Here is a 16,549-nt window from a genome sequence, read left to right as displayed (position 1 = left end):
GCCACAAGAACAATACGCAGTTTCATGCCAACAGCAACATTTCCAGCCCTGCCAACCTTCCTCCCCCCCCCCCCCCACACACTCACTACTTCTTTTTCCTTCCTCTCTTCCTCTCTGGACATTTTTCTATGTCCGTGCACGAGGTGGTGGTGGTGGTGGGGGGGGGGGGGGGGTTTAGTTAAAAGCAGTTGCAGCATTGAGGAGTGCTGGCGAGGGAGGAACACAGAGAGAGGCTGTATTGTTTCACCACACAAGGTCCCTGTGTAGCTGTCAGTCCCCCGTATGAGCTTTAGGCATGGTATGCATGTGCTGAGCATCTGGTGGTGCAAGACACACATCTGGAAAAGAGTGAGGCGGCCGGTGGGGGGCTTGGAACAGCGAGGTGAAAAGCTAACAATGGGGAGTCTGAGGCTGAAATCCAACAAAGTGTTCTCTAAATAAGATCAATACATTGTAGATGCTATTGCTAAAGAAGTTCTTCTACTGGTTTAGCGTTTTGGTGACTATAGAAAGAGGGTTATGATTAGACAGTAAAATGAGCGGATTATTTAAAATCCTTTTGTAGATATTTCTTGTTGTTTACAGCTCTGCCATCGTGTCTGAGCTTAATGGCCGATAGAAGAGTGTGTAAGTATTGTCAGAAGGTTGTAGGGGCGTCTCTAGGCGAACAGAAACAACACTCAGCCACCACACACACAGTCCCACCCTCAGAGTTTTATGAAGTTTTCCTTCGACTCTAGACTGGGGTTGGGCTTGCAACCCCACTGACTCACACACACGCACACGCTATAATTGAGCAAAAGGAAAATGCATCCTTACTCAGCACTTGAGGGCTTCTCTCACCCTAAGTGTCCCCTTGCATCTAAGATACAGCCATAGACATGTTAATGCTACACTGGAATTCAATCGAAGTCAAGTAAGGACACTGACAAAATGTAAAACAGGGGAATTAAGAAAAGCATGTTTCTATTAGGCAAGAAAAAGTGCCTTCGGATCTTAAGTGAGGGGAGTTTCTTCCCGTGGTGCAGGGGTGTGAGCTCTCTCCGCGGCACTAAAACACAGCATAGTAATTTAGTACTGCAATGGAACGAGGGAGGTCAAAGGAAAGTCTGCTGAGGGGAAATAGTTGAAGAAAGCAGGTAGAGACAAGATGAAAAAACAACCAAGCTGGCTTTGCTTCATAACAATGCCTGCAAGTAACAGCCTTAAGTTGAAGTGGGACATCATTGTTTGAAAAAGGGCTAATTTATGAGTTATTTCTTGTTGAGTTTGCGTTGCTCTGCAACAGAGGTTGCCAGTGTGAGAGTGGAGAGGAAAGTGCGTGACACGAGGGAAGAGAGAGGGAGAGAGAGAGAGGTACTGCGGAGGGAAAACAGACGGCCCCTGCGCTTTTGGACATGAAACCCCAGAGTTGTCTCTGGCTCATATTACCAGAATCTGGAGGTGGGGCACTGGGAGGGATGTTGTCAAACTAAAGCAAAACTATAATACGCACTACCATGACTACTAAATACAGAAATATTGATCACTGTCGTGGATAAGATTAAATGAAAATCTAATAATACTAATTCCCTTTCATCATCCTTCCAGTTGATCCACTACCTTCTGATGATATTCAGCTTTGTGTATTAAAAAATACTACATTTAAAAGTTAGTAATAACAGCTTTGCAAGCACTTTGTGTGTTGAATCTTCAACTTTCACATTGGCCCCGGGTAGGGCTGGGCGATAGGGCCAACATCTTTTATCACAATATAACATGTTTTCTGGTAACTCTATAATAAATAACCACATGATAAAGTCTCTTTTGCATACTCCCGTGTAAATACTGTTAAAAAAAAAATACGATACGTTAGAAGTAGTAGTGGTAGCAGTATTTTCTCCTTTTAAGAACTCAAGTGCAAAATGAACAGTTTAAGTTATATTATAGAGAAAACAATAAATGAATATAAGCCTAGCCTATATCGCAATAGAAAGGATGTAGACATTTTTATACCGTTTTGATGATATTTATCTTCATATTGCCCAACTCTAGCCCCAGGCTATCTATTATCTTCCAATGAATCACACCTGCAATTTCCCCAAGTAGTAAATAGGTACTTTGCAGGTATAAGGAATGATATCAGCATAGTTTAGAGTAACTTACACTGTTTCAAGATGTTTAACCGGCTACTTCGTGCAATGTTTGTTAAAGAAATTGGCAGTTTAGGCCTGGGTGAGCCTTTCCCACAAACAGGTACCCCAACCCTGCATGTATTGACTTGTTGGCAGTTTATAAGTTTACATACTACCTAAAGAACGAGTTGGAGTGTTGGAACATTTACAGCTATGGCTGGAATGTGCAGTCTAGGAAGGTATCTGCTTCGGTTGAAGCACAACACATGAGTTGTGGGCCAAAGGGAGGACAAACTCTTGTGAAACCCCTTATCACTCCCTTGGATCAATGATTCCAAACAGTCAACAGTGGGGGATTGTCAGACACTTTATAGAAATTGATCAGTGGGCTTATCACATGCACACACAGAGGTATCTGTGTCGCAATGAATGTGTCAATTCTATAGCATTTCTTCATTTTCTGTGGCCTGATATGTTGAAACAATTGGGCATGACTAATACACCTAAAGGCAAGCTCTCAGTGACTTAATTACTTTGACTGCACAATGTGACGCTGGTGCCAAGACTGAGCATGCGAAAGGTATCCCATCATTTAAATGAGTCTAGTGTGCAGACATACAAAGACAGTTCAGGCTGTGTTGAAAGAACAGGATAGAGGGAAGGGGAGGTGTCATCTTATCTCAAAAACAAAGAATTATAAACAAAGTATACAAAATTCCTTACTACGTTAGGCTCTGTGGCATGTGATATTTATCCATACACACACAGGGCATTGCTATGGAAACATCCCTGCAAGTACCTGCCCCCATGCCCTCTTGCTTATTATGTTGCTATAGCAGCCATCCCAGAATAGTCTCTTTTTTTCTTTTCTCCGTCCCTCCCTCGTGTTCGTGACTCACAACTTGCAGTGGAAACCACAATTCAATCTGTCTCTCATTCCCCTTTTTCTCCTTTTACATTCTTCTCTGTACCAAAGGAGTAGCTCGCCTTTCTGAATCATCAGTGTTTGTGTTTGTGTGTGTCTGTGTCCGTGTGTCCGTGTGCGTGTGTGTGTGTGTGTATGTGTGTGTGTGTCCGTGTGTGTGTGTGTGTGTGTGTGTGTGTGAGGAGGAGCATGCGGTGCGGGGAATTCCAAAATGATTACCAATGATGAGTTACTATGGTGATGGCAAATATCAGGCGGGGTGACCTGCGTGTTGCAAGATAATATATCTTGAGTACTGCACACTGTCATTAGCTGACTGTGATTTCTTTGTAGTTGTAATCTCTCCATGGACTATACTCGTCTTCTTAAAGTCCACTTTGTTTAGAGAAGTCTCAACTTGTGCTCTGCTTACTCACAGGGCTCCAGGCGCAGGATAGCACACAATCACATGTATGATAATATTTGAATTCGATAGTTTTTAGAAAATGGTCTCTCTGGCTTGGCTTTAGGCCAATGGTTCTTAACTCATTTGCCAAGAAGATGAAGAAAATCCAATTGTATGAGCTAATTAAATTAAGTCGTATTCAATTGGATTTTAGAAAACAGGATGAGGCCATTCCTTAACTTCCAAATTCAAAGTCAGGAATTTTCTAATTATATTCAAAGCTTCACTGGTCTCAGTTTGAGCAACTAAAGTAAGGAAGGTTTTAAGGTTGATTAACATTATACATTTAGTCAAAATGTGTTTGGAAATTGTTATCGGCAAACTTGAATGAAGAAACTAATAAGTAAGCAGCAGAATAGCCCATTTTGGCATTATATTATTGGATGTTATGGTGTTATTAGGCGTGTTACTGAGGCATTAACGTGTACACATAATTTTAGTGTTGTAACAGTTTGAGATGGAGCAAATAATAAGTACTTTATATGATAGTCTAATCATATGTTATTCAGTAGTGTTAACTAAATGCTACTGAATTAAATTATTACATTCCACCACTGGTTATGAAGAAAATATTGACCTTCTCTAGATAGTAATGCAAAGATATTTGTACAGTGTGGTATGTCAGGTGTTAATGAATCAGGTAAATTAAGCTGTGTTTATTTGCATTAAACCTTGTTAAAAATATTACTTAGACTATATCTTACTGAAAACATTCTGTAAAAAAGTTGCAATTCAGGTTAAACAGTAATTGTATGCCTTTTCTTTTCTTTTTCTTTAACCCCATGTTATCTAATTGCATGAGATAACATGGTATCCCACAACATTGCATTACATTAAACTTGGATTTATAACCGTATGTAAATATGAAAAAGAATTAACAATCTCTGGTGTCAATTTTTTGATTGGATCAACATTTTTATCTCAACAATGTGGCATTATTTCAAACATTCAACTAATGTGTGTTACCCAGTGTGTTTATATTTATTAGTCACATGCACATGCAAAGAATACAATATAACACTAACACAGGAATTGTTTGTCTTGTTGCACATACTGAGTTAAAGACTCTGAGCCGAAAGAGCAGATGCCGCAGGTGATCATGCATGACTTGCATTTCTCGCTATATTTACACGGGAGGATCTGGCATGTCCTTTTTTTTGTGTGCTTGTACATGTGAAAAAGAGATCCTAATTTCAATGAGTATACCTGTTTAAAAAAAGGCCATGAAGTCAAGTGCTATTGAAATAAAGTAGAAAGACCAAGAGTAATCAGCAGCAGGAAGATATGATAGGTTACGCTGTTTAATTTATGCCTTTTTGACTCATCTTTCAGCAATAGCATTCCTTTATGAAGAACACAAGATGATTCTGTAGTACGTTTGTGTTGACATTTTCCGAAACTGACAAGGCCTCTTTGACAGTGTTTATCTGTGTCTTCAGCAGTCACAATACTGACAATGTTGCATTGTGTAAAACATCTAATGAAGTTGGTATACAAAGAACTCTTCTATCTGCAAATAGCATGGTTTCAAGACACCATAAAGGCAACAAACGATAATTGATCATTTTAAATGGAAGCAAACACTTTGAATATGTGATCTGCTATTGTAAATCCTTATAGGGGTATGCTTATGCTTATGCTTATTTTTTCTCAGAGATTTTGGGGTGATAAATGATGAGCCTTTTGCACCTTAAACAAGAATATATGATTTTTACAAATCATGAAATTTAATGAAAGTTATACTCAGTCTTTACATTGCTCATTCATAATAGAGATGATAAATAAATCCCTCAGACGCTTACTTTTTGAAAATAAAACCAATGCAATGCAATACACTTTACAGTACTTACCAAATACATGTTGTTGTAGTCACCTGTAGTAAACATAGAAAGAAAACAATCTGAAAAGAGAAAAAGAGCAATGAAGGGTTATATTCTCAAATGTGTTTTGGAATAAAACCCTTCTATTGTATCCCAAGTTCTCACACATTATCTTCATGACTCATACGAACAGGCCATGTGCCAAGTACACTGCGTGCGTTGTCTGAATTTAGGAAAGAATTTCAGTTGATAATTGTGACATTTTGCAAGTATAATACAAGGGTTTTATTTTTTTCTAAAGCATTCTAACCTTTATCAGCTATTTTCACAACTATTGTAAATTCCTTAGAATCAAAAACTCAATTGAAACATGTTCAGATAGTCCCTTGTGTCTATGTCACAATCAAATGTGCAACTCCTACACATCTGATTTTTTTCCGTCAATAATCAGCGTCGGCAAAAAGAACTCTGATAAAATAGAATTAACTTTATATTAATTTAATATCCAGGTCAGGTGTCATTTTTGTTTGCTCGTATTCGTATCGTAAGTTACAGTTTTTCTCAGGCCAGTGTGACTTCCTCTGATTTTTTTCTCTCCTCTACAGTCTAAGCTGCCCTGTTTTCATTGTAGTCATAGGCCATGAGTCATCGAGCGTCTGAGCCAAGATATTTGCGCTGGTTCACACTGGCTGACACACCTAGGGCCAGGAAACACCCATTTCCACATATCCTTGTATTCAACTAGAGTGACCTGCCACCGACTGGTGACAGTCAGAGATGATTTAGTTTGTAAAAACATGCACTGCATGTGCTAATTATTCAGGATATCACCCTTTTGTTTGTTTAGTTTGATCCCTATTGCACAATCTACATTTTAATTGTCTCAAAGCTCATTCTCCAACTCTCTTACTTATCGTTATCTGCTTATCTTCCCCTTCAGCTCCTACTGTGGATTGATTTAAGATTGAATACAGGTGAATCAATAAGTAATAAAGGCGTTTATCTTTAGTCACCTCATCACGATATGAAACAGTGAAAGTGCATAAACATTGTTATTCTGAGTGGTAAAGAATACACAGCAGGGCCAGTGTTTACTGTGGGGTTGTTAAAAAAAAAAAAAGCTGTTAAGCAGCACACAGTTCGGACAGGCCTCTTGCTGTTTACATGTGCACACAATATAGGAGTTGTCTGTCTGTAAGCACCAATTGCTCTAAGCTGAAACAGTTCTTCAAAGGCAGCAGCAGCCACACCTCAGTGGCAAAAAGTCAAACATGCGTAGAGCTGAGCAAACAGGAACAGAAGCAAGACACTTTGTGTGAAGAGCCTGATGATACTTTTCATTGATTAAAAAAGACAACATTTGGACAATATACAGTAAATGTTCTCTACAGTCAATTACCGTGATGAAATGCATGTTTTTCACCTACTCATTTGCAGAATATGTTTTCAGAACTGCCTGATCCATACAGTAATGTTTTTTGTTTTTTAAGTTAGGAACATTTTCCTTTAGCATTGTGTTGTCAAAACACTGCTGCATTCCAAAGAGTAAAGCGATACCATACTTCATACAGAGTTCTTTAGGGTCGCTGCTTATCTTGCACATAGTTGGGATTACTCCTTAACTTTTATCTCAGCATGCACACAATAAAAGACACACACACACACACACACACACACACATGTACGCACAGTAGGGCTTCTTATTTTTGTTGGAGAACTGCACCCTCTTCTTGAGAGAAAACAAAATCAGAGCTGTCTGGCTCATGGTGGTGTAATGTGGTAATATTAATGTATGTGTGTGCGCACATGTATGAGTGTCTGTCTTTCTGCCACACCTTGTTCGATCCTTGCAAAGCCACGCAGTAACTTCCTCTGTGTTTGCTTTGCTCTTTGCTTGTTTGCTGTTTCACCTCACCGAGCACAAGTGTGACATCTGTAAAAGGAGGTAGGGGGTGTATCAAGGACACTGAAGATTAGTGAGCGATGTAAACACGCACACACATATGACATCCCATTGGCAAAACTGGATGCACACATATCCTATATCACTGATTCCCAACCAGACTTGTACCAGTTGCAAAGGAGTATGTGGGGAATGTGAAAAGATAAGAAAGTAACTAAACTTAAAAAAAAGTACAGTTTGATTAAAGAATATATCAACATATTGAGTCCGCTGTAACACCTAAGCACCAGCTATTGTAATATGTTACAGTAATGCACATAGCCTGTATATATATAACATATATGTATATATATATAATATAATATATATATATATATACTGGTATGTACACTGGTAAAATCGCTCCTTTAAACTAATGCATGGATGGTTGAAAAGCTCAAAGTAATGGATAAATGGTTGAAACAGTTACCTAAACTAATTGATAACATTGTGTTACTATAGCCTTGGCATAACCTTGTCTCTATGACAACGTTAGTTTACCTAGTGATTGGTTTTCACAGGTATTTTGCTAACTAGCTTTCTAAAAACTATTGCTACTGTTGGCTGTTTATATTCAACAACATACTCCGCCACAAGCTTCAAGCGTCCCTGGATTAAAACATCTGTACAGCAGATCCAGAGAAATCCAACTACTGTTGCTTCAGTTTGCTCGCACACTCTTCCTCAGCTCACTAGTAGCAACGTCGTAGTTAGTTTAGTGGTACCGTGAACTCTCTCTAGGTGTTTCTTCAGGTTACTTGTGCTATTTCTCGCTGTATGGAGTTCCCTTGCTTCCATATACATAGATTGCATTGAACTATTATGGTCTTGTCCTTTTCTTTCCTTCTCTAAACTGAAAGTAATAGGAGTGCAGCCTACCCATTTAGAAAACGTAGACGAATGTCAAAACTACTAACAATAATCATTTAATTTCGGGTTTTAACTAGGGCTGTCGAATTAGCGCGTTCATTTAGATTAATTAATCACAGAAAAAATAACGCAGATTAATCACGCTTTTAGATGCCCCTTGACCCTTTACGTCACCGACGCGGCGCGGCCACAGCAGCCTACATGATGAAGGGATGAGAAAACGTTACTTGGCCCAGTGAATGGAAAGTTTACATTAATAAACTCCAGATGTAACTGTTGATGCTCCTGCACATTCGAAAGAATGTTCGAACCATCGGAGAACTTCAAGCTGAAATATCACCTCAACGCAAAGCACTTAGCAGCTAGCTCGGAGCTAGCTCGTAGCTAGCTAGCACCGCAGCTGATGCTAAAGTGAGCGACCCGTCTCGTCATCTCTCGATCATGACACAACTTTTAAACCGCCACAACATAGACTATTGATTATTGTGCAATGAAAGATGTTAGGCCCGATTTGAAATTGCACTTTATGTCAAACTGTTGGTCTGTGTTGTCTAAGATAATTGTGGCATACAAGATATTGGAGCAATAGTATTGAAATAAAAGACATGCTGACCAGTTTATAATGCTACTCATTGATTCACTCATCTTCCAAAATCCATTTGAATATTTTGAATTGCTTCTCACAAAAAATATTGATAAATGCGATTAATTTAGATTAATTACTCACAAAGCTTGTAATTAATTAGATTAATTTATTTTAATCGCTTGACAGCCCTAGTTTTAACGCTTTACTGTACATGTAATGATATAGGCCAAATCCTATTGTTAACGCGTTATAGTACTTTGTTACTGGTCAAAGTATTATATTACTGTAGCCCAACAATGCTGGCAATAGTAGCCTATGTGAGAGAGGAAAACTGAAACATCATTCATTACCTCGTGGCTTTAATGTATTCCTAAAATAATCGAAACAACAGTAGGCTGTAAGAGGAACAGTACCTATGACTATGATGTTTCACTCTAAATAAATCTTTCATGTGATACTAGCTATTACAAAATTATGCAGGGGAGAGAGTGTAGTCTTCATACTTACAACAACTCAGATTACTATTACCATTGCAATTTCCTGCTTCCAAAATGTTGATATGTTTTAAAATCCGAAACAGGAATAAAGTTATTTAACATAAAACATGCATTTCAGTAAGACTTTGTTCTGGGTGGGCATTGTTAAAACAAAAAAATCTTAGAAAATCCTGTCTTGTAAATACACACTTTGCCTTTTGTATGTAAGTAAAGGACTTACTCCTTAGTCATTTTTGATAATGATAACTTTGTGTCAGTTTGTTTTCAGTAGTTTAAATGCTGTAATAACATGTTTATGTCATTGTCTATGATATAATAGCCTTCCCATAGTGTGGTGTTCTACTCTGTGTCCTTCATTCTTACTCCAAAATGTGAAACAAAAACTGAGGAAAACTAATTTGAAACTGTGTTAGAAATTTCATTTTGTTTAAATAGATTATCGAATGACAAGAAGTTAAGAAAAAAGATACAGTGGGTTTGGACTGCTGCTCTGATCATTGCGTAAGTATTTATGCAACGCAGTTAAAGCCTGCTGGGTGTCAATTATAGTGATGTGCGTCACATGCCTCGAATTAGCTTAAAGCAATCAAAAGGTGTCCTCCATTTTTTTTATGATTACTGACAGAAAACATAAAGCACAACATATGCAAAGCTATTTGTTGCTTGTAAAATATATTATATGGCTTTGTCACTGCTAGTTGCTTACTTTGATATTATAATGCTTTTGATAAAAACAGTTTCAAAAGCGCTGACTGCTGGTAAAAGTGACGAATGTCACAACTCGTTTATTTCTTTTTTAAAGCAGAAGTTACTTTTTATGTTACATGTCATCGGAGCCCTCTATGCTGAGCAGTGGGTGGTCCCCTGGCTGCTGAGAACCACTCCCTCGCACCGGTCCCCTCCCATGCATTCCCCTCCTTCTCCAAACCAGCAGCCCTACCCAGCTCACTCTGATCACTTTGCTCAGCCCAGAGGAGCAGCTACACAGAAAAAAAGTTTAAATCAACTCAGAGCAGAGGAGGGAGGAGAGACGGGAGAGAAAACGCCCTGGAAACTTGGTTGTTCGAGAAATAGGAAAAGAGTGACAGAATCTTAACAGACTGTAAAGTTGTGACTGGAAAAAGTGCTTTCTTGGGCTGGGGAGAAGGAGACAGGACACGTTTTCAAGGATGCTCAAGTTGGTGTGAGGCTTCTTGGGCGCAAAGACTGCGCACAGGTAAATATGCACTTTTTTTTCCTCTCAGATTGAAGATTTGTTACTGTGTTTGTGAACTTTGTTGCCAGCTGTGCTTTGTTTCAAATTAAATTTTTCTGAGAAATAGCAAATCACTTACAATAACAAGGCCGAAGTTTAAAACTCTAAGTTGCAACATTCCTGTAATATTCCAACAGGCACTTATTGTGAGTCTGTGTGATCAGTGGCAAGGTCACAGTGACTTTGTCCTATTTTATTATTTGTGTTTATCTTCTGTGGTGTACTATTATCTTGCCTAAAGGGAGGTTTTGCTATAAGGAAGTTTTGTGAAGAGATAAAGTAAATTATTACTTGTGTTTTTCTGTGAAGCTGCAAACTGGCAGTGATGTTGTGTGAAAATCCTCACAAGTTTTTAATACTGATTTAAAACTGCAAAAGACACGAGAAGTGGGTGTGTACCCACAGCCACCATATGAATTCAGATGGCTTGACTGGAGTTGCGCACTTCACTTTTCTTTTAACTGCACTCAAAGATTGTTATCTGAGGTGCATATGGGTGCTGAACCAACTGTTACAGAAATAATATAGGGAATCGCTCTGCTCTGCTTATTTAGTTATTTTACTACTGTGCAATGTGGATGTCTTTTGATTACACATAATCTCTATGTGGGATAGTAAAGTGTTTTACAACACTGGAATATTCCACACTCTTAAGGAATTTCAATGGAAGAAGCAGCGTAAAGATATAAGAGTTGTGTTGTTTGCGCTGATGTTATCGTTCATGAGCTTCTCTTATCTGTCCAACGCCCTTTGCTGAGGCTGTGCCGTTTAAAAAGTAAAGGTAATTCCCTATTCTCTAAGCCTGCAGCAACAAGCTTGGGTGTGGATTCCTCTCTTTCACCTCCCTCCACCCCCGCCTTTTTTTCCTCCTCCCTCCCTTCTTGCTTTGCTGTCTCCTCACAGAGGCGCACCCTTTATAGCCAAAAAAAAAAGGAAAGAAAAAAACCCTGTACATGCTGCAGACGGTTGTCGCAGTGGCTCCTTCTTAACACATTCAAGGTCCTTCATGGTGAATCCAGATAAATTAAAAGTTCTGATCATAACTTTTTCTCTGCCTAGAAAAAAAGGTTATGCAATGTGTGGTAGAGAGCTGTGTGTTTATCAGTCATATGGAACAATGCAAATATACAAAAATATTCATATATGGGCCTTTTATATGCTTTTGTGGAATGCAGCAGACATGTGAGAAGGTTCTCTATATGATCAGCTTACCTCCTTTCCAGCTTGTGTTACGTAAGAGAAATGTGGCATCTATAACTGCTGCTTTGTACTGAGGCATGTTTATTTCTTATGACTTACTTTTAAAAAATCTTGGAGAGAGAGATTTCTCTGTCTTTCTTTTACCTTGGGTCTCTTAACCTGGGCACCCGGCCAGGGTGTTCAGGGGAGGAAAGGGGGGGGGAGAGAGGAGAGTGAGAGAGGAAGACGGGGAAAGAGAGTCAGGGAGTGAGTAAGTGAGGGGGGATGGGCGGGGTGGTGGGCGAGGAGGGGAGTAATGGAATGTAGTGGTTTGGAAAGACAAGCTAATTGAAACCAGGTTTGAGGCACAGAGGGGGGAGCTTAGACTTCACACTTTTGGAGAAAGAGAGACACGCACTTTATCTGCCCAAAAAAGTTGAGATATATATCCGTCTGCCTAACTTGCGTACATACTTAAAGTACAAACGTCATCTTTCCAGATGTTGTTCAAACTAGAATCATCACAAATAGTGCGGTCTGGGTTTGATATGATGTATTTGTTCAAGTTGAAAAAACGTTGAGGAAAAAGCAGACCAGACGTAATCCTTTGTTGAATCTCGCTTGAAAGTCAAATTTCTTGGTGTGGAGTTGCCTGTCCTCCATTTCTCCCTCCTGCCACACCCAAAACTCATGTCACTGTTTGTGAAAGCTGCTTTTCCGTCCGCTCTACACAATCTTTTCTACAATGCGCACTTAACTTATGTTGAGCGGTTCACAGTTGTTAATGTCGAGAATTTCTGAAATTGCTCTTGTCAAGGTGATTGATTGTGACACAGCCTGCTTGAAGAGACACATGGTGACACAGGTCTAAAAGCTCTTTGTGTCATTTAAGCTCTGAATTGTAATTTAGCATTTAACATTTAGTATGTAATTTAGCATTTTACTTGGTATACTCCAAATGTAGAGTTTTGCTGCAAGGGATGGACTTAGACAAAGAAAATGATACAAATATATCAGGCGCGGAAACTCATAACTGATTCCTGACTGCCTGCAGCTCAAATGCTTGTCGGTTAATAGGGCCTCATCTTGGCCTGGGGCGGATACTGTTTGTCTAAATACTTGCCATGTCCACCAATGCAGCAGTACAGACGCTGCATTATGTTCTCACCTGGTGTTGTGTAAGACATTTGGAAATTCCAAACATTTTTGAAGATGCTTTATTGCTCTGTTATCGTTGCCGACATTGGCAATGCACAGTGCCATACGGGGAATTGGTTGCACTTGCCATCCCTGTGACAAACAGCATCTTGATTAGCCCTAAGAAGAGGACATGACTCATGACTGTTTCGGGTCTTAGCTCGATCATGTTAAGATATTGTTCACAGAAGCACTGTTATATTCTTGCCCTGTTGACTGGCAGTACAGGCGAGAGGAGTTGTGTTACTCAACCGTGCCAGTGTGAAACGGAAAGAAACTGGTCTCTAACACGCTTCCTCTGACATTTCCTCATGGGTTTGTTGAGTGGGTGGTTGGAAGGAGGCACATCTAGGAGAGGCAAAAAATAGGGGAAGTAGATCGAAAAGAAGGGAGGGTGATTGCAATCAAACTATAGCTTATTTTTTTCACACTTGGCATTTAATTAGATACAATAGCAAATGTGTAGATTCACAACTGTTCCAGTAAGGGAAGTTTGACCCAGCTGCAAATAAACAGCTAACTGTAGTGTGCGACTTTAGAAAGACTTTCTAGGCAAGCCACCAGCAGCCACTCCCTTCTCATCCATCCAATGCTGGTTCAGAATTGTTCAGCACGTCCTCAGTTTGCTCTGTAGTGCACCTATCATTAGCATTGTTTGCCTTGTTGTTGGGAAATAGTGATTTGAGAAGTATGATGAGACAGCACAAGTCACACATTATACCTCTGTAAGTCACACCCATGCTCATGCATGCAATTCAGACTTGTTTATTTTAACTGCTTGGTGGAGATTCTACAATCAAGGGATTTAGAGAGGGTGTGGATCATTTTTCTGATAAGCCACTTTAGCCACTGCTCTGCCAGACATCTGCTATACGAATCCATCCAAAAACAATCCATCTTACATGACTGTTGCCTTACTGCACAGTCTACCTGCCCTCCCTAAATTGTCTGACTTTCACCCCAACCCCCACAAACACTGTTATGTTGCCTTGCCTGCAAAGAATGACACACAGCATCTGTTACAAAAACTCTATTTGGAATGAGGCAGCCAAAATGTCAGGGCAACATGACTTGGAATGTAAATTTAGAAATACATTCAGCTTTGTTTAGGTTTTCTTTATCGGCCACAAGATAGTAAAGAACTACAGTCGTCACAATACAACACTCTCTTGCTCTAAACAATTCTGCACTGCTCGAGTGTGGTTGAAATGCTAAGTATGAATACATATCCTAACACTGTGCTTATGCTTAGCTATACAGCTAAGAAAGTCGTATGTCTATATATACATTCTGCTGCTACAGTTGCCATCTAGCCCTCCTCTTAACCTTCTTGTCTCCTGCTCCATTAATGGACTTGCATTTGTTCTTGTTCAAACAGCAGCTGTGGAAGACAAACTAAAATGGGTGGAAGTTGGGCAGTTATATGGCTTGGCCTATGTAAGGTTGCAGTGGATGTCTGTAAACATGTGATATCTTATTTATGTGGCAGAACTGTGAAAACATCACTCCTCTTTCTCTCTCTTGTGTAACTAGTTATGCCACTTTGCATCCTAAACTCAGTTATTCTGCAGCTCTGCTTGTCATCATCCTATTTGTGTTTACTTTGATAGTTGCCTGCAGGTGCCAGCCCAGGTTCACATCAGAACTTAGCAGCTATAGTTTAATTGTTACAAACTTGTTACTGTTGTCTTCTTTGTATCGCCCAATATTACATAAAATGTCTCTGTGGGATGTACAAGCCCCAAAACTGCCTAAAAACTCCCTTGAAAACCTTAGCGCATAAGGAAAGAAGAAACCCTGGGAGAGCGAAACAAAGTGAGATCCTCCCTCCTTGGATGTGGAAGGGTGTGATAGCCATGATTTATCCGCTACTTACCGCCTGATGTAGTCTATAATATTTTCCTTTGCTGTCCTTTTGTGAACATGAGGCTTAGAATATAATTTACATGAAAATCAAGAACCCCTGGTCCACTTTGTGATCTCGTAAAAGCAAGAAAAGAGGATTTTAAGAGCTTTCTTCAGTTTTTCCAGTTTGTGCACAACTCCTGCCAAAGTCACAATAGTTTAATCAGCAGCAGGCCACGTTGGCGTCAGTGGGCATGCTTTGGTCTTATGCAGGACTTGTGGTTTGGTTTAGGGCTTTGTAGACTATGGAGTAAAGAAAATAACCATTTATTTTGACGCACATTCCTTTTATATGTGTCACACATGCATGTCCTATCTGCGTTTTTTGAGGGAAGAGTGAACCTAACCTAGGGCCTGCTGTGTCTCTGTTTGTATTTGTTGTACTTGCTGCATCAATCTACAATGGAGAGAGAGAGAAACAACACAACTGATGTAGTCACCGCTCGTCTCTCTCTTTCCCTGTCTGCACTGAGGCCTTTTTATTTGTTCATAATCAAATCTTATCACTCACCAGCACCAATGTGCCTGATTCACTTAGGATTGAGCTTTAATCATTGTCACACTGCTCCTGTTTGTTTTTCAACAAATTAATTGGATTTGGCAATCAACCTGATGGATTGACTTTGATCAGTTTCCAGTGTGCCTACTTAAGCACAAACTATGACAGCCAAAAAGTGCAGGTATATGCGCTCAAGGCATAGAAGAAGCCTCAAGGCCTTGGATGGGGTGTAGCCTAAATAGATAACAGTGAGGTGAAGAGTGATGTTTGCTGCATCTTCTTGGTGCACAGATTGGCGCTAACTAAAATGATGATGATGACGTTGGTGACATGAATGGTGAAAATGGGATTCGTACAGCCGATCCAGTGTTGCCTCTCAGCGTTCGTTTGAGAGAGTGTATTTTTAGGGTGCCTTTAAATGTGCATATCTGAGTGAATGTGGTGTTCTTGTTTATTTGAGCAGAACCTAGAGTTTTGGGGGGTGGGCACTCACGTTGAGTGTAGGGTGGGCGGCATAGAATGAGGCCGGAGTCAGAGAGAAAGAGGACATTTCTTTGGAGTTAGTCACTGTGGGGAGAGGCTGGGCTACCTTCCAGCTGGCCTGACGGCTCTATCAAGGAATGTGTGTGACTGGAGGCCTGGGTGGGGCTGTGCACTGAGCAGCTCTCTCTGCAAGAAGAGCACAGAGGCAAAGCGACGTGATCCGCCTCGTGGACTGTGGCGTGGTATTTCTACTCTTCCACTCGGTTTGTTTTTATTTGCTTTCCCCACTGTGACCACACTTTCCTACTATCTCCTAACGTGCATTACTGCTTGTGTGTTTGTGTGTGGCCTCACTAAGAACAGAAGGTGGCGCAACCTATTATCTTTTGAGTCATGTATGTGGACGTTATCGCAAATCACATTCATCAACTATTCTCACCAAAATAAGTCATAAGCATATGTTTTACATTCAGATATCTCACGTACTCTTTATCTAATTTTGTTTTGGGCACCAGTTATCCAGGGTAATTCTATCTCACATTGACAAAAACCTACCTTCATTCACTCAGCTATTTACCTGAAAGACTCCTGACATGGCAGTCTGATTAATACGTCTGTGTAACAGGAGTATGGGTTAGAGAGTGTACACAGCTGCTGTGGCGCTAGTCTCCCTACACAAACATAATGACATGCACGTACTATAGGGCATTTATCTCAGTTATGTCACATCTATTACAGTATAGGACCCGTTCAAAAAGGTAATCAACAACAACGCAACGCGGTCTTAGTCAAAACTTTGAAGCTACTACAAGCTTTACAGCTTTAAGGAGCA

The 16,549-nt window shown here is 39.9% G+C and overlaps 1 protein-coding gene across 1 annotated transcript in view; it reads left to right on the top strand.

The window, feature by feature from the left end:
- Window positions 1–10,202: 10,202 nt before the first annotated feature.
- The window catches only part of ahnak (AHNAK nucleoprotein), a 33,923-nt gene continuing 27,576 nt past the window's right edge, over window positions 10,203–16,549 (top strand). The window contains exon 1 of the mRNA XM_029441928.1: window positions 10,203–10,415. The gene's annotated coding sequence lies outside the window, so the exon portion shown is untranslated. The remainder of the gene's footprint in view (window positions 10,416–16,549) is intronic.

Source organism: Cottoperca gobio, chromosome 10, assembly GCF_900634415.1.
Source record: "Cottoperca gobio chromosome 10, fCotGob3.1, whole genome shotgun sequence".
NCBI lineage: Eukaryota > Metazoa > Chordata > Actinopteri > Perciformes > Bovichtidae > Cottoperca > Cottoperca gobio.
The sequence above is the reverse complement of the archived record's forward strand: the minus strand, read 5'-3'. Positions and strand labels throughout refer to the sequence as shown.